Source organism: Camelus bactrianus, chromosome 15, assembly GCF_048773025.1.
Source record: "Camelus bactrianus isolate YW-2024 breed Bactrian camel chromosome 15, ASM4877302v1, whole genome shotgun sequence".
NCBI classification, from domain to species: domain Eukaryota; kingdom Metazoa; phylum Chordata; class Mammalia; order Artiodactyla; family Camelidae; genus Camelus; species Camelus bactrianus.
In genome coordinates, this window is record NC_133553.1 from 62293382 (window position 1) to 62315571 (window position 22190).

Below are 22190 nucleotides of genomic sequence, written 5' to 3' on the forward strand. Positions count from 1 at the left end.
GGGAGTATAGATTGGGAGATCCTGCTCTATCTTTCCTGGAAGTAGATGGCAGACTTTAAGAACAATGCATTTTTCAAATCAAACCTACAATGAGGTATCACCTCACACCGGTCAGAACGGCCATCATTAAAAAGTCCACAAACAGTAAATGCTGGAAAGGGTGTGGAGGAAAGGGAACCCTCTTACACTATTGGTGAGAATGTAGTTTGGTGTAACCATTATAGAAAACAGTATGGAGATTCCTTAAAAAACTAAAGATAGACTTACCATATGATCCAGCAATCCCACTCCTGGGTGTATATCCAGAAGGAACTCTAATCCAAAAAGACACATACACCCTAATGTTCATAGCAGCACTATTTACAATAGCCAAGACATGGAAGCAACCTAAATGTCCGTTGACAGGTGCCTGGATAAAGAAGATGTGGTATATGTATACAATGGAATATTACTCAGCCATAAAAAAGAATGAAATAATGTCATTTGCAGCAACATGGGTGGATCTGGAGATTATCATACTAAGTGAAGTAAGTCAGACAGAGAAAGACAAATATCATATGATATCACTTACATGTAGAATCCAAAAAAATAACACAAATGAACTTATTTACAAAACAGAAACAGACTTACAGACATAGAAAACAAACATGGTTACCAAAGGGAAAAGAAAGGAAGGAATAAATTTGGAGTTTGGGATTAGCAGATACAAACTACTATACACAGAATAGATAAATAACAGGTCCTACTGTATAGCACAGGGAACTGCCATTCAATAACTTGTAATAACCTATAATGAAAAAGAATATATATATATTTTAATATATATAAAACTGAATCACTATGCTGTACATCAAAAACTAACACAACTTTGTAAATCAACTATATTTCAATAAAAACAAAGAACAATGCATTTTCCTCAGCCCATATGAATTTAGCACTGTGATGTAATCAGTGGCAGAAGTAAATCTGTTACAGTCTTGTTATTTCTTTCCCTACTACGTTTCCATGTCCTCACTGGCAAAGTTTGTTTTACTTGACCATTTTCAGCATTTGTTTCTTTCTAGCTCTCATGAGGAAAAATTATGGAATTTTCTGGTGATATTCCCAAGTGACAAATGTGCACCCAACCACCCACACCACAGAGAATAATTCATTATTCCAATATAACTCTTGCCTCAAAAACATCTGGTACTTAACATAATGTTACAAACACTACACCCCATGTTAGTTATCTTTTTTTTTTTAATGTGTGAATCTTACCTCCTCATTTAATAAGCTCCCCAGGGAGAAGGAGACCACCATTTATGGAAAACAAACCCAAGCCCATGAGGTAGCATTCCATGTATTACCAATAGTCCCGTAGGGTCTTCACTGATGAGGAAAACATGGGAGGGATGAGTCAATTTCCTAAAGGCACAGAGCAGCTGTGGAACGTTTATCCCCACCTTCAGCTTGAACTTGGCTGGACACTCAGTGATGGTTTGCTGAGCAACATAGACCGGCATCAACATTTGTAGTCAAGAGATTGATACAATGAGCCTGGTACTATTTCCAGAGTGTCTGTTACCTGAGACTTCTGGAGCCATCTTTGACTCCACGAACAGCCTGAGCATTAAATATCAACATTGGTTCAAGCTTCCATCCCACATGTTTTGAGAAATCCAGCGTCTTCCAGCCAACCCCAATGTTCATTAACTCATTGAAAGCCAATGTTTGTGGTGTGACTCTCCGTGCCAGGCTTTGTTCTACCGACTTGGGAGAGAATGCCAAGCGAGACAGGAAGTCCATTCCCCCGTGGAGTTTCTGTTCCACTGGAGATATTAATTATTCATTGCTGTGTAACAAATTACCCCCACACTTGACAACTTCAAACAACACACGTTTGTTATCTCATAGTTTCTGGGAGTTACCAGGGGCCCTCTGATTCAGGGCCACAAGGCTAGGAAGTGTCAGCTGGGGTTGCGATCATCTCAAAGCCCAGCTGGGCTTCTAGCTCACTCAGGTGTCTACCGATAGGCCTTGCGCCCTTGTCACTTGTTGGCCAGAGACATCAGTCCCTTGCCACATGGGCCTCACCAGGGGCTCCTCACAGTGTGGCAGTTTGCTGCCTCCGGGGCAAAGACTCCCAGAGAGAGGGAGAGAGAGGGCAAGAGAAGGCAAGACGGAGGTTGTTGTCTCTTTGTAACCCTAATTCCACTACTTTTGCTGATTCTGTTCTTTAAGAAGGATGAACTAGGTCCCGGGGACATTCAAGATGGCGGTAACTCGCACACTGGCACATAAAATACCAGAAGACGAATCATTAGCCATTTTAGCAGCTACTGATCACAGAGAGGCAGAATTGCCAATAAATAAATAAGTAAAGTACACAAATAAATACACAATTAAAGTAAATAAATAGAAACGGAAGGTGATGAAAAGTGCCAGGAAAAGAAATGAAGCAGGGGTAAAGAATGGAAAGTAAGGGGCTGAGGGACAAGTATTTTAACTGGGAAGGTCAAAGAAGGTCTCTTTGCAAAGGTGATGTGTAAGCTCAGATCTGAATGATGTTTGGGAACCAGCTATGCCAGAGTCTCAGCTAAGAGAATACCAGACAGATGGGACAGAGAAAGTAAGACCCCGAGATGGTAGGAGGTTGGCATGTTGGAGCAATGACTAGGAGGCCAGTGGGGGCAGATCTGAGGGAGGGAGGTGCAGAGGGAAAGAGCAGAGGGCAGACCTTTCGTGACGAAAGGATAATGCCTCTGTCATATGCTTTTTCTGCGTCTGTGAAGATGACCATATGATTTTTACCCTTCATTCCACTATTACATTTAGTGATTTGCTATGTTGAAGTATCTTTCCCTCCCGGGGATAAATCCCACTTGATCATGATGTATGATCCTTTTAATGTGCTGTTAAATTCAATTTGCTAGTATTTTGTTGAGGATTTTTGTATCTATGTTCATCAGAGACATTGGCCTATGGGATTTTTTTTTTGTGTGTGGTTTCTGTATCTTGTTTTCTCTTTTTTTATTGAAGTACAGTCAGTTTACAATGTTGTGTCAATTTCTGGTGTACAGCACAATATTTCAGTCATCCATATACATCCATATATCCCTTTTCATATTCTTTTTCATTATAGGTTACTATAAGATACTGAATATAGTTCCCTGTGCTGTACAGAAGACACTTGTTGCCTATCTGTTTTACAGATAGCAGTTAGTATCTGCAAATATAGTAGTTAATATCTGCAAATTCTTGTTCCCTCTTGAGGGAAAATTCATAAGACTGTACGCCTTCCCTCAGTCCTGCAAAGTCAGACTGCTGTTGAGGGCCTCCTGAGAGCAGTACCCTGAACTGCTCAAGTTTGTTTGACTTCTTGCAACCCCACAGAGTCGGGCCAGCTTTCTGTTTTCTGTGTGTGCTTGTGAGCCATTTGTAAAAATTTAGGGCAGGGGTGGTGCCCTTGGGGAGTTAGCGTCAACGGGCTGGGTGAGGCACACAGGGCATTGGGAGCAAGTGCCTGTGAGCAGCGGGCAGGGAGGTGTAGGTGATGAGGTCCGAGCCGTTTGTGGGCAGCATCCTTATGGCATCCACAAAACAGGTTAGCAAGATCTGTGACCCTCTGATGAGTTCCAAGCCCTGGGTGCTGTGCTCCGAGCCTCCCCCAAACACTCGGGCTCTTGGGCATCCTCTTCAATGGCGGGGAAGTGGGGCCTTCCCTCACCATGTTCTCACTTTCCCACGTGGAAGAAATCCCAGGCTGAAAGTCTCTCTCTTAGCACCGAGCTGCGGGACTTTGGGGAACAGGTAGCTTGAATAAAGTGAGACCATTCTTCTTACCCTCCTCAGTGCATCTACTCTGGAATTTTTTGCCCTAACAAAGGGCTGGAACTTCTCTACTGAGCTACCGGCCTCCTCTGTAGGTGGTTGCCAAAAAAAAAAAAAAATCAATGTTCTGCGGTGGGGAATGATGGTAGAAAACTCTGCTTCCTCCGTCTTCTAATTTATATTTTTAAAAGTTCATCTCAGCTGCTGTTGTGGAGAATGGACCATTGCAGAGCAAGGAGGTGAGCAGCAGGACCAGCTGATTATCATCTACCTAGGTGATAATGTCTCAGCTCTAGGTAGATGCTAATACCCTCCAAGGCAGATGGCACCTCAGACGAGGGTAGAAGAGCCTCAGACTTCATTGTCTAATAGTTCCCTCCTCCTACTCTGATATTTCTGCTTTGTCTGAATTCTTTCTGCCCACATCCTTCCACGTGAGAGCAACTCAGTGTCTCCCTTTTTTAAATGTATTTTTTTGCTTCTTCCCTCTAGATCCTAATTTGGGGCTTAACTTTTCAGAGCCAAAATAACCCATCGAGCTGTTTTGCTCGATATTAACAGCAAATATCTTTTCCCAAGCAGGACTCATGAATGTTTTCCCACCTCTCTGCTGTTTGGTTGGAAGGTTAGAAGACAAGGGCGGGATGGGCTAAAAAGAGCTCCAGAAGCAGATTCACAGTCTCCATCACTTGGTGGAGATGGAAAAAGTAATGAAATACGCTGAGTGCAAAACAGTTCCAGGAGCGATGTCTTCTTGCCAATTTATACTTTCAGTGTTTGGTGTTTGTTATCACCCAGGGAACACACAAACTCCTATGGGCATGAAAGTCATAATCATTTCACATTGTCCATCCCCGAACCCATCTAGCTTTTGGCAGCCTCACACATCATAGTCACTGTAAATTCAATTCTCCAGAAAATTTCAAGAAAGCTACTCTACTTCCCTCTTCAGCCATTATATTTATTTTAGCTTATTGCATTGAGCCTCAGTACCCGTAGAGTGTTCAGATTCTGTTAACGACGTCACAGTTCTGATGTGTGAGAATGATTGAGGAAGAATTAATTTCTTATTCATGTAGTAATAAACTGAGGCATGTTGACATCACCATTCCTTTTGCCAAGAACTTTTGCTGCCAGATTTTATTTACAGAATGGCATCACTTTCCAAAACACTGTCGTTTCCTTTCTCAGATCGTGCCTTCTGATGAGAGCAGGTAATTTGGGGAGGATTTATACATAATAATAGCCTGAATCCCTTTGTTTATAAAACTGCACTGTACTTGGCTCATTAATGGCTGTTGAAAATGCTAGTCTAATAAAAATCGTAAGAAGAGCTTTTACTTGGTGCCTTTAATTGCTGAAACCAAGTTGGACCCGTTCCCAAATATCATTTTGAAACAGGCTATCTTTATACTAGGTGTTCCTCAAGGCAGATGTTGGGGAGGCGTTGCCTTGACTGCACTGGCAATGTGGTATTACGAATTTGCTATCTCGGGGCTCCAGTCACTCACTGTACTTGGAACAGTCACCAACCTGTTTATTCAAATCCATTTGGGCAATTGAGAAATGCCATTGAGGGCATTGACAGGATTCTAAAAGGCAGTGAAATGTACATAATATAATCCAGGCTTAAAGGATTTAAGCAGCTATCAATGCCCCAGCAATGACACTGGACTTTCATCATTAAGCACATGGTCACGTTGTGAGCTGAAAATTAAAGATGAAGAGACCAGGTAAACACCTTGCCTCGATTTTAGATCTTAATAGCCATCTATTCTATTTTGTCAGCCCCGGTTTGAGACCTGATAGGAGAAATACTCTGTACCCTGTATTCTGCAGGCGTAAAGCTGCTGATTCACCTGAGATTCCTACAGTGTGAGGAAGGCAGAGTCAGGTTTCAGGGGATGAGGACAGAGCGATGGAACTCAGACCGGATCTCAGTTTCCTCCTGATAATTGCGCATTTGTGTGTGCGCGTGTGTGTGCATGTGTGACGAGTTCACCGATTATTTCTAATAATTAGGCTGATCAGCAGAATGACTTAAGGAGGTTTTATTTATTTATTTTTTGGACAGGGAGGTAATTAGGTTTATTTATTTATTCTTAGAGGAGATACTGGGGATTGAACCCAGGACCTCACGCGTGCTAAGCATGTGCTCTACCACTTGAGCTATAGTCTCCCCACTAAGGAGCTTTTAAAAAGTTCCCAGATGCCCAAACTAACCCATCCTGCAGCCCAGGAATGTGTACTTGTGAAACAGCGGCTCATCCAGCTGACTCTGATTATAAGCCAGGTTTAGAATCACTGTTACAACATCCACTCCTCACGTCCCCCTCACTCTCACCATTCCCTCTGCTGACTCTCTTCCAGTGATTTGGTTTCTTAAAGTTTCTCTTCTCTTGTTTTCTTTCTATTTTGACCTGCATTTGATCTCCACAAGCTGTTTCTTTCTTGGGCTTACAGAGGTGTTCATCTTTCCATGTGAAACTGTTCCCCCAAAAGGGGAAGGGGAAAGACCCCAGTTCTTGTCTTGCCTGAAAGGTAAGTCAGATGGGAGACGGAGCATCGGGTGGTGAAAGATTTTAAAGGGTTTATTTAGAAAAGGAAAAACATACCTCCAAGAACGGGAGGCGAGTTGATTCAAGGGAGGAAAAGCAGTGGTCTTTGTCCCTTCCTCTTAGACCCTCCCTTAGAGGTGGTCTTTTGATTGATTGATGGCTCTTGCCCCTGGATGCCTAGCCATGTTTGTCCTCTTTGCGCATGTCCTTACCCATGATGCATACGGAAAAACCCATGGCAGGGCAGGGGCCGCTAAACTGTAAATGCTAATTATATCACAGTGATCACTGGGTCATGTCCCGTTAGGTCCTTCTGCCTCCGGTGCAGCTGTGGCTGTCGGGTTCTAACCGGTTTTTTGCTGGGGCTCATTTACAGGAAGTAAAGCCCCTTTATGCTGGGGGCAGGCGTGACACCATCTTCTGGACTACCCTCCTTCTCCCCGACCTATCTGCCCAGTGCCCCCACTTATCTACCCAACAAAAGTATTTTTCTTCCCATTTCTAAAAATTTGCAATAGCCCATTTAGTGGATAACTAAGGAAAGAGATGTTCTTTGGGTCCCGGGGAAACTTTAACCGCAGACTGGTCAAGCACTGCTCAGTGATCCAATGACATTCTCACAAATCCTTATCGGAGCTGAGTTTGAGGCCGACATGGAGAGACTGACGGGAGTCTGGGGCAAGGCCTAAGTACTGTCAATGGCTCCAGCATCTTGCAAGAAAATTTTTTTTTTTTTTTGATTTTCAAGGTAAAATGTGGCAAAGAATTGTTTCCTTATTTAAAGAAGAGAAAGGGCTTAGAGTGGATTGCATGCAACTGTAAAGTACATGTTTTTACAAAACAATAGCTTCGTGAGCTCATTCTAAATGTTGGTTACAAATGAATCAGAAACATGTGGCTCCAACTTTTCTCTAAACACAAAGGAGACTGAAAATTCAGCGAAAAGGAGCTAGAGACAAACAGGAAGTAGACTTTCCAAAGGCTTAGACACTGAGCCGTGGTTTAAAACACTTTCCCAAGACTCAAAGCTGTCAGGTTTCATCAACTCTCTTTTTTTAGTTTAGTTATCAGAATCTACAGACATCTAAGGAGCATCAGTGTTAAATGAAAGTTTCTAACAAATTCTAACCAGAAGCAGTTTTCAAACCGCAATCTAATTATAGAAAACTTGCTAAGGACAGGATATAAAATAGATGGCGACAAACTCAAAAGCCCAAAGCTGGGCATCCAACCACTTTTAAATAGTTTTTAATAAACAGAGAGTACTTCAAATTGAGTGATGGTTGAACAAATCAATTGTTGCTGAAGAATTTTTCCCTAATTAAGTCCTGATGGCTTTACAATGCAGAAAAGAATGTACTATGCTTTTGACAACTCCTTCCACTCCCAGTGAAAAGGGAAGCCAGCCCAGAAAATCACTTAGGAAGGCCGGGACAACAGATGGTACACCAAAACCGAACAATGATCTCAATAAGCGAGGCCTCGGAGACATAGTGAGACATTCCGCAGCTGGATATCATCAGACTTGGGTACCAGTGATGCACCGGTCTAACCATCAAAACTATGTTCCTCTTGAGCCACAGGCCTGTATGTAGGACCGGTCAAGGCCCGATCACAAGCTGGACACTTGTAGAAAGTATATGGAGCCCGGGAGGAAGCAAACCTCTCTAGGTTTGCTAGAATACGACTGTGACCCTAAACAAGTCAAAAATCCCACTGTCTCAATTCCTTGTGGAGGGAGGGCAACTCCATTTATTCCACCTATCTCACACAAGGAGCTACAGTTAGAAAGGAAATTGCTTTTAAAATGTAAACGAGCTGTAGTCATATCAGCTGGTATTTTGTATTAAAAAAAAAAAAGGCATATTTTAGAGCTTGTATTTTTAACTCACTGTGCTAGCTGAAAGATGGCTACAAATTCTTTGACCCTCCTCCCATTAAGAGTGATCTATGGCCTCTCCTTTTGAAAATGGGCAGGCTCGGTGACTGCTGGGCCAGTAGAATGTGGTGGGAGTGATGCTGCTGGTGTCTAGATCCCGGGCTTGAAGGGTGGCTTCCACTTTCTTTCACTTGAAATATTCTTGGAATCCAGGCTCCGAGCAGTGAAAAAACTCAAGCAACCGTATTGCAAGACCCAGATGGAGAGAAAAATGGCCTGCGGTCAACAGTCTTGGTTGAGCTCCTAGCTAATTGCAAGCATGTAAGTGAGTCATCTTGGAAGAAGACCCTCCAGCTTCCAACTGAGATGCCACAACCGATGCCAGTGAGCTCTGCCCAAGTTGCAGATTTATGAGCAAAATAAATTCCGTTGTTGTTCTAAGCCGCTAAATTTTGGTGTGATTAGTTATGCAAAAATGGATAGCCAGAATAACCACTATCTTGCAGAATAACAATTATATAATAATATTGTTCTATTATGTATAACAACAATGTAATTATTATATCATAATTATTATTAACAGGAACAATTATTTTTCCTTATTAAACACTATGTTCCAGCCTCTGTTTTAGGTGTTTCTCCTGCACACTGTTATCAATTTGTAATTACATATTTATTTGTTTGCTTCTCTGTCCTTTGTCTTTATCCAGTAGACTGTCAGCTCCAAGAGGGAAGGGACCATGCTGTATTCACCACAGCATAGGAAGTGCCCAGCACAGTGTCTGGCATATAATAGACATGTTTGATAGATGACCCTGCTATTGTATCACTTTTTCTTCATAAACTTTCATAAGATTTTTTTCATGAGAAGAAAATCAATACAAATCTTGAAAAGTTCAAGACCAAAAAAAGGAGCTAGAGATTAAGAAAAGGACTGAGGGCTCCCACCCAACAACTCAGATGAGCACAGTGACATTTACAAAGTCTTTGGAAAGCAGAGTTATTAAGGCTGCTGGTTGACTTGGCCTCAGTCATTTGTTACCTGGTTTTTAGTGACTGATTAAAACAGTCAAACTACTTAGGCACATGGGCAGAACCAAAGAGGGAGGGAAACATCAGGGAAAGCTGGACAGCTTTCACAAAGCGAGAAAACAGAAAGAAACATTGTGGTAGCTTTTGCTTCTAGGCACCAAATTTGGCTGCACTTGAAGTAGATCACACCAATCAAGTGATCTTGTCTGGTCCTTCACTCCCATCCAGGAACTGAGCCAAGGGGAGAGAATGATCTGTACGAGATTCAAGAGAAGGATGAGTTTCTCAGGCAGGAGCTTGGCGCTCATGATCACATCTGTTATTTCAGATAATTGATCAGGACGCCTGGAGGCAGCAGCGTGTTCTCAAAGGCGTTTTCACCAACTGTGATTTAAATATCCTGGAAGAGGCCACGGCTTCACGTCTGTGATATTGAGGGGGTCACAGTCAGACTGTCAGGCAGTTGAGTGGGGTGAGAATGAATGACAGCCAACATAGCGAAAAGGACCTGAAGACACTGATGCCTGGGCTAGCAGTTGCTAAGGGGGAAGCTGCTGTGAAAATAAATATGTTAAAATCTATAAGAAGAAGAAGAAATTGGGGGTATAGAGCAAACAACTGGGCCTGCAAATGGTGGACGTTCAGGACGTACTGACAGTGGTCACTGTGCATGGAACCCCATGTGCCCTTAGGCTTTGGGAAGGCAGACTCTTAGGAGAACAGAGGGAGAGGAGCGCAGAGGCTGTTTCTGGAGGAAAGTACGTTACCTCCCAAAGCTGCCATCCTCTAGCTCAAGTCGTGGAATGGCGTGGCCAGGAACCGCTCGGCTGCAAGTCCGTCTGGCACACATCATATGCCAAGTGTGCGGTGACACGCAGGCATCCCACCCAATCCACACCCTTCCCAAAGGCCCTGGAGGGCACCGCTTGGAGCACGGCTGCCCTGGATGTTTTGCCAAAAGAAACACTCGGATGTTAACACTGTTGGGCAACACGAATGAGGAAAGCAAAATAGGCGAAGGCAGCCTGCGGTGGAGGAGAACGGTTAAGGCTCAAGAAAAATCAACACTCTGTCCGTCAGGCAGGACAAGGCAATAAATGCTCCACCGGGGACTGGGTTACAACAGAAATAATATAGTGACTAGTTAAGGTTGGAGGCATATTTCCCTAGGTGACCTCCAGATGAATGTTAAAAGAGACAGCTAAAGAGAGGCTGTGTGTACCATGTATGTCAATTTCCGTTATTTTGATAAACCCACATTGTGCAGCTGGTAGAGCATAAATCTCGGGTTTACACTGGGCTATTATTTAATTAGGCCAACCCATAATGACTCGTGGTATTGTGTCATTTTAATGATTCTTTATTTTTCTCACATCTAATTGGTAAATCACTGCTTATCAGAGTTTATGGTCTCTTTCTTTATTGTACCATCGTCGAGCCGCTGTCCAAGGTAATGTGGACTTCAGGCTATTGACTTTCCTCATTCCTCAGCAGAGGCTGTCATGGAAAATTAAGTTTTTGACAAATCAACAGCCTATGTGCAATGCTTCTTCCTGGTGTAACTTTGAGGAATTTGGGAACTGTCTCTAGTTTTGGCCTGGAGTCACACTGCAGAGTGAGACCCTGTCATTTACATCAAGCTCGAAAGTATACATCTAGATAACGCTGCAGTATTTCTTGGACTTTGATGGTATCTCTGAGCATGATGAAAAGGTTTTTCACCACTAGATTTGAAGTGTTTGGCTTTTTTCTTTTTAATCACAGCCTTCTTTTGTTTAAAACAAGTTCAGACAGTAGGAAAGACTGAAGAGAGTTCAGATTTATTCACATATTTTCTCGGAAGAGTCTCTTTTTTAAGAAGCAATTATTAAGCCATCCACATTAGCCCTATGCAAACGAGAAGATCAGTTAATCTCGTTCTGAGTAAGAATGAAATATTTTGCAATGAAATATTTTGTATTCCTTAAGGAATTTGCTTGCTTGCTTACTTCTTGTTTTTCAAGGGAGGGAGTTACTCTCATAATGTGAAAAATGCTTGGTGGCGAGGACCAAGGCTAGTGATTCGTATATCCTGATGATCTTTCTTCAGCAGGGAAAAAGAAAAATAATTTGGAGGATTTTTGGAGTCACAGAGACCTAGCTTCTAATTTCTCTTCTACCATTTGCCAGCCATGAGACCTTGGCTAATTTACATAAACTCCTCATCTATGAAGAAGAGCTATAGGACCGACCTTCCTCAGTGGTCACAAGGCAGCCACCTGTTTCTCCAGAGACTAGAGCTAGTGTAAAAAAAAAAAAGGCCCCTGTAAGAATGCAACTTGAACCCAATAAGGTTTATTCAACAACAATTGAAAACATAAATTACATCCCCAATATCACACTGCTTTGCACTTTATTTTGTAGAGTATTTTGAGGCTAAGTCTACACCCCAGAATGTTTGGATTTATTCAGATAAAACAAGCTCAAATGATAATAATTTGATGACAATAATAATAACTGACATTATTCTGATAGAGGAGAGTAGGAAGAAAGTACCCTTTTGGCTAAATGACCTCACATCATCGGCTGGTTGCCTTTCTCACTTTTCAGTTGATCTTTGAGGCACCATTAGACTTAACGACCAATGTCTTTATCAAGGAAAATAATCAACATGTATATTAATTAGACTTTGCTTACACTTTTACTGCGAGTCTAATGATTTGTTGATTTTAAGTTAGATGTCTGTCTTCATTAAAGTCATTAATACTCCAAGTAAATTTGTGCTTGAAATTCCATAAGTACTTAGGAATTGCACACATTTTGCTTTTTACTGTGGACCCTCAGGCTATGAACATTTTACTATTGCAGACATCTAAAACCACAAACAGGGCTCTTTAGGCCTTTGTTAATAAATGCCTCACCTTCACAATTGAAAATGGGAATGAAACAAACACAGAAGTGTCGAGGACAGAATCACCAACACAGCTTTATGGATACTGACTTCCCTTGGTTGTGGGTGTATGTGCACGTCTTCTGCAGCTGGCCACAAATTAGCACAGCCAGCATCTAAGGTGTGACTGGCACTGACAGTCACCATCCAGTGTTCACCAAAATACCAGAAGATGTAGGACCCATCCTTTCCCAGTCCTTATTGTCGAGTGAGTACAACTATATTGTTTGTATAATAACAACAACACTTATCTTGAGCCTGTGAGTTCCAGGCAGGGTCTCCCTTCCACGCGATTTTCTAGGGGTCCTGGTGGTATTGTAGTGGTGATAACCACAACTTTGTTCTAATGCCCACTGCTCTAGTGATCTCTGGCTCTGCAGACAACTGACGGACCCAGGGCTACAGTATGGGAAGATCGTCCTTTGGACCTCTGACTTCTAAGCAGCTTCTTCAACTATATCCAACAAGAAAGCTCTTTTAGCTCCTGCAATCCACTTTTTGACAAATTTCTCATGGCAGAATCCAGCAGGATGTTATGGGGAAGAGAAATGAGAGGGAATGGCAGAATGGCAGGAGTTGGTGAGGTACAGAAAGATTTTACAGATACGACAGAGTTTGTGATTGGCTGAAATTTTTAAAATATTGAAGAAGCTGATAAAATATAAGTATAGTTATATTCATACAAGAACCCTTACATGAATGTTCATAGGGAACATGCATGGGAAACACTCCAGGTGCCCTTCGATGAGTGAATGATTAAACAAACTGTGGTATATTCATGCCGTGGAGCACCACTCAGCACTACTGATATAGGCAACAACTCCAGGGAATCTCCAGGGAATCATGCTGAGTGAAAAATCCCACTAGCAACCCCAAAAGATCCCAGACTGTGTGATTCCAATGATATCTTTGAAAGACAAAAAACTCAGAAATAGAGAACAGGTTAGTGGTCATCAAGGGTTCAAAGAAGGGGCAGGAGGGAGATGGATGGAGTTATAAAAGGGAAACCCAAAAATCTTTGTGGTGATGGGGCGGTTCAGTATCTCGACCGTAATGGTGGATACTCAAACTTACACACGTGATACAATCGTATAGAACTAAATACACACACACCGACACACACAAAAGAGTACAAGTGAAACTGGGGAAGTCTGAATGAGGTCTGTGCATCATGTCTGTGTCAGCATCAGTGTCCTGCTTGTGAAATTGCGCCACCGTTTTGCAAAATGTTATCACTGGAAAAACTAGATAAATGGTACAGACGATCTCTTTGTATTATGTCTTACAAATGCACATGAGTGTATAATTACCACAGTTTTTAAAAATCAATTTTAAAAAAAAAGTAGGATATCATTTCTGGGTACAGCAGAAACCAAGTAATGAAAATTTAGTTCAGGTCCAGGATCAAATGTCTATAAAGCTGGTTCTGTAACTATTTTTTAACCTGCTAAGCTACTTTGCCTCAATTTACGAATCAAAAATTTATGAACAGAAAGTAGAATAATGTGGCCAGAAAAAGTTTAACAAGACATTCAGACTTGTGGAGAAATTGATTTCATTTCATCAACCTACACTGATGTCGACTTGGAGAGACCACCACCATTTCACTGAAAGGGTCAGAGGTTGAGATGGTGTCTTGGACAAAGACTGGTGTACCCGAGCCCTCAAATTAAAACCCCCTCCCTGCAGCGTTCAACCAGTTTAAGGTTCTTAATGATATACATCAGATTCATCTCAAGATGTGAAAAAGACAGATTTCTAGACCCACACCTGGAAATTCACATTCAGTAGGGTTGCATAGGGTTCTGGAATTTTCACCTCTAATAAGCAATACAGGTGGTTCTAATCTACCTGGCATCAGAAACGAGAGTCAACTGGAATGCTTATCAGAACTGCAAATTCTTTTGAGAACCCGCTGCCTCGGTTGCACCAGTCTGTTTAAACTTTATTCTGATGACTCAATGGAATTTATAGAAATAGGCTTGGGTACTCAAAGGCCTGGGTCATGTTCCTATATGGCTGGGGGTGGAAAAAGGAGGAAGCTGTCAAAGAATAAAACCTTCCCGGCCCTCCTCTTCCAATCACAACTCATCAGAGAGTGTTTTGCACAGGGAGATCAAAGGCCCTCGCCGAGGAGAAGTTGAAAGACTTTGCTGTTGTAATTCTGGGGCAGAGGTACTTGGATATAAATGATTCCTAACTGTGGGTTTGGGGGACCCTGCTACGTGGAAATGTAAACACAGATGTCAGGCCTTTCATCCCCGCTATGTAAACATCCCAGCTGCCAGGGGAAGGAGGAGAAACCCTTCGGAATTAGCTGCATTTTTTTGCCATCTAGAGCATAAAAAATGGCTTCACGCTTGAATTTCCACCAGCAACGCAAAGCGCTGTTCATCAGAATGGGGCTGAACGATGCGGGAAGCATCCACTTGCTGACGGCATCTTTTCTCCGGGAGACACTCCGTTCTCCTGCTTCTCCAACGTGTGAGCGGGCGTCTCAGAAGAGGATGGTGAGAAGCAATCCCATCACAAAATGGTTGGACTCGTGGAAAAAGATCCTTAAAAAACATATGGCCATTGTGTTCCCAGAACTGTGTAAATCCAGAGTCTAACGAAGATTGATACTCCTGACTGACCCAGATTTCGGAAAAATGGAAGAGGCAAACTCGCGTGAGTTTCTGTGAGCAGAACAGAATGGTTTCCCGTAAAAGAGGATATGGTTAGCCCAATGCATGAGTATCTGAAGGGCCATAACTGGTTTAGTCACACCCGAACCACAACAGGCCTCTTCTCAAATTATTAAATCTTTTTTTTTTTTTTGAAAAAAAGGGAAACCATGAAAAGAACCATTTCTGGAAAAAAAAATTAAATGTGCAAAAAAGTATAATGGGAAATGTATTTCTAAACAAAAGTCCTCAATCCATGGAGAAATGTGTCTTCAATTACATCTCGAGCTAACGTGCCAACTTGCATCTGCGTGTGAGTCTCGTGTTTTCTACGGAGCCTCGGTTCTGAAAGACCTAAAGAGTCATAGCGAAAGCCTTAAAAAGAGAATCTTATTGGAAAGGGAATTTTTTTTTTTTTCTGGAAACTTTAATGATGGTCAAACAGATCTTCTGACAATGGACAATAAGCTGGTTGTTACATTACTAACAATACATAATTGTTCACAGGGATAAAAATAAGTCTGAAATTACCAAGCAGCCCACATGTGTGAACTTACTGGGCAGAAGCCATTGTGGTTTAGGATACATTAGCCCTAACAAATGGTGCATCGGAGTATTGTAAAAGGATTATCACAGTGAGCTGTTTAAATGGTCCTCCTGCTTGGAACGGACCAGCCAAACTGGCTTACGTGCAGGAAGAACCAATCAATTTAAGACAAATGCTTCATAGGTATTAATTAGAAATTCTGTCCTGCTGGCCCTTAAGCCTGTAAGATACGATTTTCTGTAGTGAAATTATGGATGACAGCTAAAGATCTGTGTGGACGCTGTCTTCTCCTTACAAATAGGTTAATTTAGAAAGGTGGCTCATAAATCAATTTTTTTCTAGATTCAGAAGATCACAGATAATCTGCATGTACACCTTTCTGCCTCTACAAGAGTGTTCTAGAAGTTGGTTACATTCCATCTGTCTCTTGCTTATTTCACAAACTCTTGTATATACGTACGGATGGATGTGTGAATGTATTTGTGTGTATATACGTGTGTATTATGTGTATGTGTGGTATCTATTTATATGTATTTATGTGTTCAAAATAGTGCTTCAAATATAGCACACGCCCCAGAACATGTTGACAATTCAGACTTTCTATGGCTGAGCCTGGCAGCCAGTACCTCCTGTGTGTGCAGGCAGAGTTGACATCTCTTTAGTACAGAGGATGAAGTTTGTTAAATTAAGTAAATCATATAGCTTATGTAATTTGTAATTCATGTAATTTGGCAACAATATGCATTGTGATTTGTCCCAGTGTAATTCTCTCAACCATTCTGTGCTGCATTCTGTCAAACTGGTTTGTTTGTTTTAAATTCCCTCAAAGCACCATTTTTTTTCCTCTTCAGTCATTAAATTTGTATTGATTGTGTATTACGTGTTAGGCACGGTTCTAAGTTCAAGGGGACACAGCAGTGAATCAAGCAGACGAAACCCCCTGCCTTCTGGGAGCTTACGTTCTAGCTGGGGAGGCAGAAGAAACAAATGTCTTTATTACACAGCATGTCAAATAAGGGTAACTATTCTGCTATGCAAGCCGAGAAGACGGGGGAGCTGGAGGAGTGGATAGGAAAGGCCAAACTTGGCAGGAGCATTTGAGCAAAAATCTGAAGGGGTTGAAGAAGAGAGCCAAGTGGATGTCAGTGGAAAGAACATTCCAGGCAGTCGGGGAAGCCAGTTGCAAAAACCCTGGGAGAGCAGCATGCTTGACTTGTTCACGAGCAAGGAGGTCCAGGCGATGGAGGGAGAGGGTGGTGGAGAGGTGGTCAGGAGGCCCAGGATTGTGCAGATCATGCAAGGCTCTGAAAAGATTTAGCTTTTACTCGGGGTGATTTGGAGTGCCGTGAAAGGAGGGGATGGGAAGGTGGGGGTGAGGAATACAGGGAAAGATGACATTGACCACAGTGGGAGAAGTCATATGAGCTAGTCAGATTCTGCATCTATTTTGAAAGCAGAGCCAAAAAGGAGCAAGAAAAAGAAATCAAGAGTGAATCCCAGGTGTTTATTTTTGTCAGAGCAACTGGATCGGTGAAAAGTGTTTTTTGTGAGGAGGGGCAGACAGTGGTGGGGGGTGTCAGGCGTTCAGGTTTGACAGGCTAAGATTGAGATGCCTATTTTAGACACCCAAATGGAGATGGCAAAAAGGGATTCAGGCATGCGAGAGTGGTTCAGGAGGGACACGGAAATCAGAGTGTGAGAAGATGGAGAAGACGTTTGAAGGGTGAGCCTTGGTTCATGGAACTCATGACCCTGGACCTTAGCACATGCTAGTCACTGAGCTTGGCGTGCTCTTAGCCCACCCCGACCCCTGTCGCACAAAACCACTTCTTTTTCTTGTTTGTTAACGTCACAATGATTTTTTATGTTTAAAACTTTCTATGTATTCATATATATTTGTGTGAATATTCACATATATCCACATGAATATTCACAGTGATATTCTGTATCAGCATCGTGTTCTGTGGTAAAGCTACTAATCGTCTCAGTGTAAGTTTTAAATAAATCATTTCTTTGGAGCAGGGGAAAAAAATACTTTCATTGGCATACCGTATTTGAATCTACTGTCATTTATTCACCTATGTCCCCCCAGGTTTTGACTCTTCAAAGCATTTCTATGATAACCATTTTCCCATGAGTCTCCCAGTGTACGCACGTAAGAGTTCAGAAACTATACTGAGGAGTGGATTTCCTGATTCAGAGAATATAGATCTACTCAAATGGGTTGAAATTAGATTTTTACACTAAGATTCTTCAGAGTAAATTACCAGCCACTGCGGAACAGCATTCTTAAGTGATGGTACCACCTTCCCTCCGCGTGAAGTGTTCTATTAGTATTTTCCTTAGCAAGTGTCCTTTGATGATAAGCTCTCAGTATTCGTTGTCTAGAAATGTTTTTACCTTGGACTTATTCTTGAAAGATATTTCTGTAGACATGCCATTGTAAGCTGAGATTGTCTGTCTGAATACCTCTTCAAGATATCAATTTACTTTCTTGTTATTTAATTGTTTCTGGTGAGAAGTCAGTTCTCAGTGGAAATATTTCGTTGAAGGTAACTTGGCATTTTTCTCACTTTTAAGATCTCCTTGTCTTTAGCGTTGTGCATTTTCTCTATAATGCACAGTGTGGGTTTTAAAATAGCCTGTAAAATATTTTTAGTTGTTTTCAGTGAGTGAGTCAGTCAGAATATTTCATCTCTCCTCCGGGAAAAGGGGGTTCACCTCGACTGGTCTGGTGCTGTCAACTCATGTACAATTTCCTCTCAGAAGCTTCCCTGACTGACTTCCCCTTCCTGAGTGTCCCTGCAGCATTCAGCACATACCCGTTATCTTAGTGTCTACCACGTGGCATTGTAGTTTCTAGTTTGCCCATATTCTTGGTAAACTGCAAGTTCTGAGAGAGTAGGAATCATGACTGTCTTGTTACCCATTTCATCTCTAGTGACAATCAGAGCGGCCTTGGGTAGATAGGAAGCGCTGAATAGTCATTGAATAAATGAATGCATTCGTGAATTCACCTCATTCTTCCACTTGCCCTGTCTTCTTTGAATGGCTCCCGGACATTTTATGGGATCTTATTGTTACGCTTCACTGTTAGTTTTAGGATGGTTTGGCCTTTAGGTAGTATGTGCCCATACCAGGAAATACAATGAACTTGGTAAGTTTTAAGTACGCACTTTTAAAATCAACAGCATCCCCTGAAACACATTATAATTGTTGGTTAAATAATTTTCAGATGATTTTTGAAATATTTATGAGTATTGAGACACTTGGTTAACGACTTAAATAATATGTTGAAATGCTTAGAGGAGTCCTGAGAAAAGTAAAGCGCCCTTGAGCTGCCCTAAATGCCCGAGTCTCAGTTTTATTGTGCAGTGGAGCGTCCAGGAGCCATATCCTCAAGTGGAAGCGGTAGTTACCCCCTCCGTGGTCAAAAATCTCTTTGGAAACACGTAGTCGTCCTCCTCAGCTGCTGCTGATCAGGCTTGTTGGCATTTCCTGTCTCTTCTGTGACTTGGTCCTGGTCACTTTCACAGTGACTTCCCCGGCTTCCTCCCAAGTGCTCTGACTACAAGAGGTGCTTAGTGAAGTCCCCACCCAGCCGTTTCATCCATCCTGTGGTGAATGCTGCTTTCAGAGGATTAAAGACCAGAATGTCCTGATTAAACACTTAATTAGACATAATAAAAAATATTGCCAGTTTTAAATAATTGATTCTCTCATTAGTTTCATATGCTAATGACTGAGCCTTGAGAAAAGGAAATGGAATAAAATTTACCCTGAGAAAATGGGTTGAAATTAGATTTTTACACTAAGATTCTTTGGAGTAAATTACCAGCTCCCGGTAGATGGGAGCTGTCTACGTCGTATTTCATTCACTGCATGGACCTCCACACTCCAGCCCTCTCACTACCTCTGAGTCCTCACTGCTGGGAGTCTCCCCTCATCCACTCCCTTCTGGCCACTCTGATCCTGCTTCACATCCCTCAAACCTGCTCAGCTTGCTTCCACTGTGGGTCCCGCGTCCTGGAACGCTCTTCCTCCAGACATCCATGGGGACGTACCTTTCATATCATTCAGATTTCTGCTACAGTGTCATCTTCTTGGCCACTATACACTGCGTCCCTCCTCCCTGGCAGCCTTTGGCCTGCTTTATTCCCCTTTCTTTCCCCCTGCATTCTGAGAGGCTGTATTTGCTTGTCTGCTTACTGATCTGATCTCGTCACACTAGAATGTTTCCCAGTGCCTAGAATAGTGCCTAACATACATGTGACATCCACTTAATACAATTAATAGGAACAAAGGCAATTAAGTTAAGCGTGGCCCATCCTCTCGGAGCAATCTAGGGTCACGTGGGACATGCATTCTGGTCTACATTGCTGATACGGGTTTTATTTACTAAAGAGGGGACACAAACAATAAGAGCCTAAACCCAGCTTTCCTTCTGCTTTTAGTCCCCAATATCTAGTGACAGCACTCACGCTATTCTGCTAATCTTGAAATATTACCTCTACCCTTTCCTTGGTGCTGTTCAGAATTTTCTAGGACCACTACCCAGGATCAGACTCAGCAAAATCATGCCTTTCAATTTGTCTCATCACCAAATATGTTTATTTATTGATGTCTCTAGCTAGACCATCTCAATCTTGGTTTAATATATCCAATATGGGGCACAGAGCCATTCGAGAGGCAAAGTGAGCAGTCTGTCCTCACCCTGGAAACTTCACTGAAATATTGTGTTGCCAGCATTTCTGTGTCAGTAGGTAAGCATGCTCCGCTTATGCTAAGATGCTTTTAGTTACAAATGAAATAAAACATGATTCATTTGACTTAACCAATCAAGATTTATTGGCCCTCAGAACCAATAAAGTATAAAAGAAAGGCAGGCTCATATGTTGGTGGATCCAGCTTCTCAGTCATGTCCCCAAGGAGCCAATTTCTTCACATTGTTCTGCTCAGCCATTCTGAGTCTGAGTTCTATCCTAATAACTCCCCTAGTTTTATTGTAACAGGATAAATGCCTGACAAAGTCAGAGATACCATCATCCTTGCTCAGGTCCAGTAGGGGAGAGTCCTTCTGCCCCAGTAGTACGACCGTGCTGAGATGTACACTGATGGGACCAACGTGGGACATATGTCCTCCCCAGAATCAATGGTTATGACCGAGGGAATGAAATGTACTGATTTGGTTAAGCCAACCCAAGCCCACCCCTAGAGCAGGGCAGGAAGTCGGCTCACTCCGAGGTCTGTTGGTAGAATGGAGGAGAGGAGAAGAGAATCCACCAACGAGCCAGGACCTGACCATCAGAGAAAATGTTCAATGCAAACTGATGGCTTTTTTTTTTCTCAGTGTGAAGAATTTCAAGCACAGAATGGTACAATGAACTGCTATGTACCCATCATCCAACTTCAACAAGTTTCAGCCACTCCCCTCCATATTATATTTTGAAGCAAACTACACGTCAGATCATTTCATCTGTAAATATTTAAGTACATAACACGTCTCTCTAAAAGATAGTGAATCTTTAAGAAACCACGAGACCACTATCACAGCCTTTAAAATGAGCAATATTTTGTAAATAATTGTCAACTGTCTAGTCAGTGTTCACATTTACAATTGTCTCATAAACGTCATAATTTTTAAATGTGTGTGTTTAAATTAGGAGGCAAATGAACTTTACATACTGCAATTCATTTATAAGCATATAAAGTATCTATGAGTTCCATCTGACTTCTCTTTTGTCTTTCTTATAATGTGTTTATTAAGAAATCATGTAATATGCCCTGAAGATTTTTCCACTGTCTGGACACAGCTGGTTGCATCCCCATGGTAGAGCTTAACACTTTCCTCTATTCTCTCCTGTAAACTGGTAGCTGGAATCGAATATTCTAGAATCTTCTTCAGACTCAGGTGTGGGTGGCATTTTGTACAATCAGTCAAGGAAATGTATTCATCTATCTTCTCATATCTTAGGTAGATAAAGTCAGAAGTGCCTGGGAAATCCCAAGCTGCAGCGAGATGCCATTTCATTTACAATGAATAAAGAACCCAAATGGAGGGAGTTCACGTGGCAGGTTGTTATTCTGAAACTCAATCGGCTAACATTTCCAAGTTGACGAAACATGAACTGCACGAGTGTGGGTCTGCAAGCCCAGACACCACACTCTCATTTGTAAGGGTGCAAACACATTGCTGAGTACGTCTCTGGTCAATCTATTGAAGCAATGGTGTGCTGAAATCCGGTAGAGAACACAGAATATGAAAACCTGCTTAGAAATGGTTTAGTCTGTTCCTCCTGTTTTTTAAAAGCTCAAAGCAGTTCTTGACTTGCAATTAAGAGACATGGCCAGTGGAGATTTTAGTGCACCTGATTTCCAATCTGTGGCTTCCTACACCATCTGTCCACTAAAAGGCTACAGATATCTCAACACACCAGCCCAAAATCTACATAAACTTCAGTCTTCCCATCATTGTCCACAAGCTGGAACCTAAGGAGAGATCCCTCCAGAACTAGGGAGTGGATGATCACCTGCCTACCTACTTCCATTATCAAGATTGTACTATTTCACCGCTCACCCTTCCTACCTGGGGATGGACACAGGCAAACCCTTTCTTTCCCCTGAACCTCCAGGATCATTGACAATGTCATCCTCTCCTTTGCAAGTCTGAGCAGCTCCCTCTGCATCTCATTCATTTCTCCCCCTCTTCTCTCAAGCTCCTGCCCAGATGCAGGTAATTCCATCCACAAGCTATGGCAACCTCTTC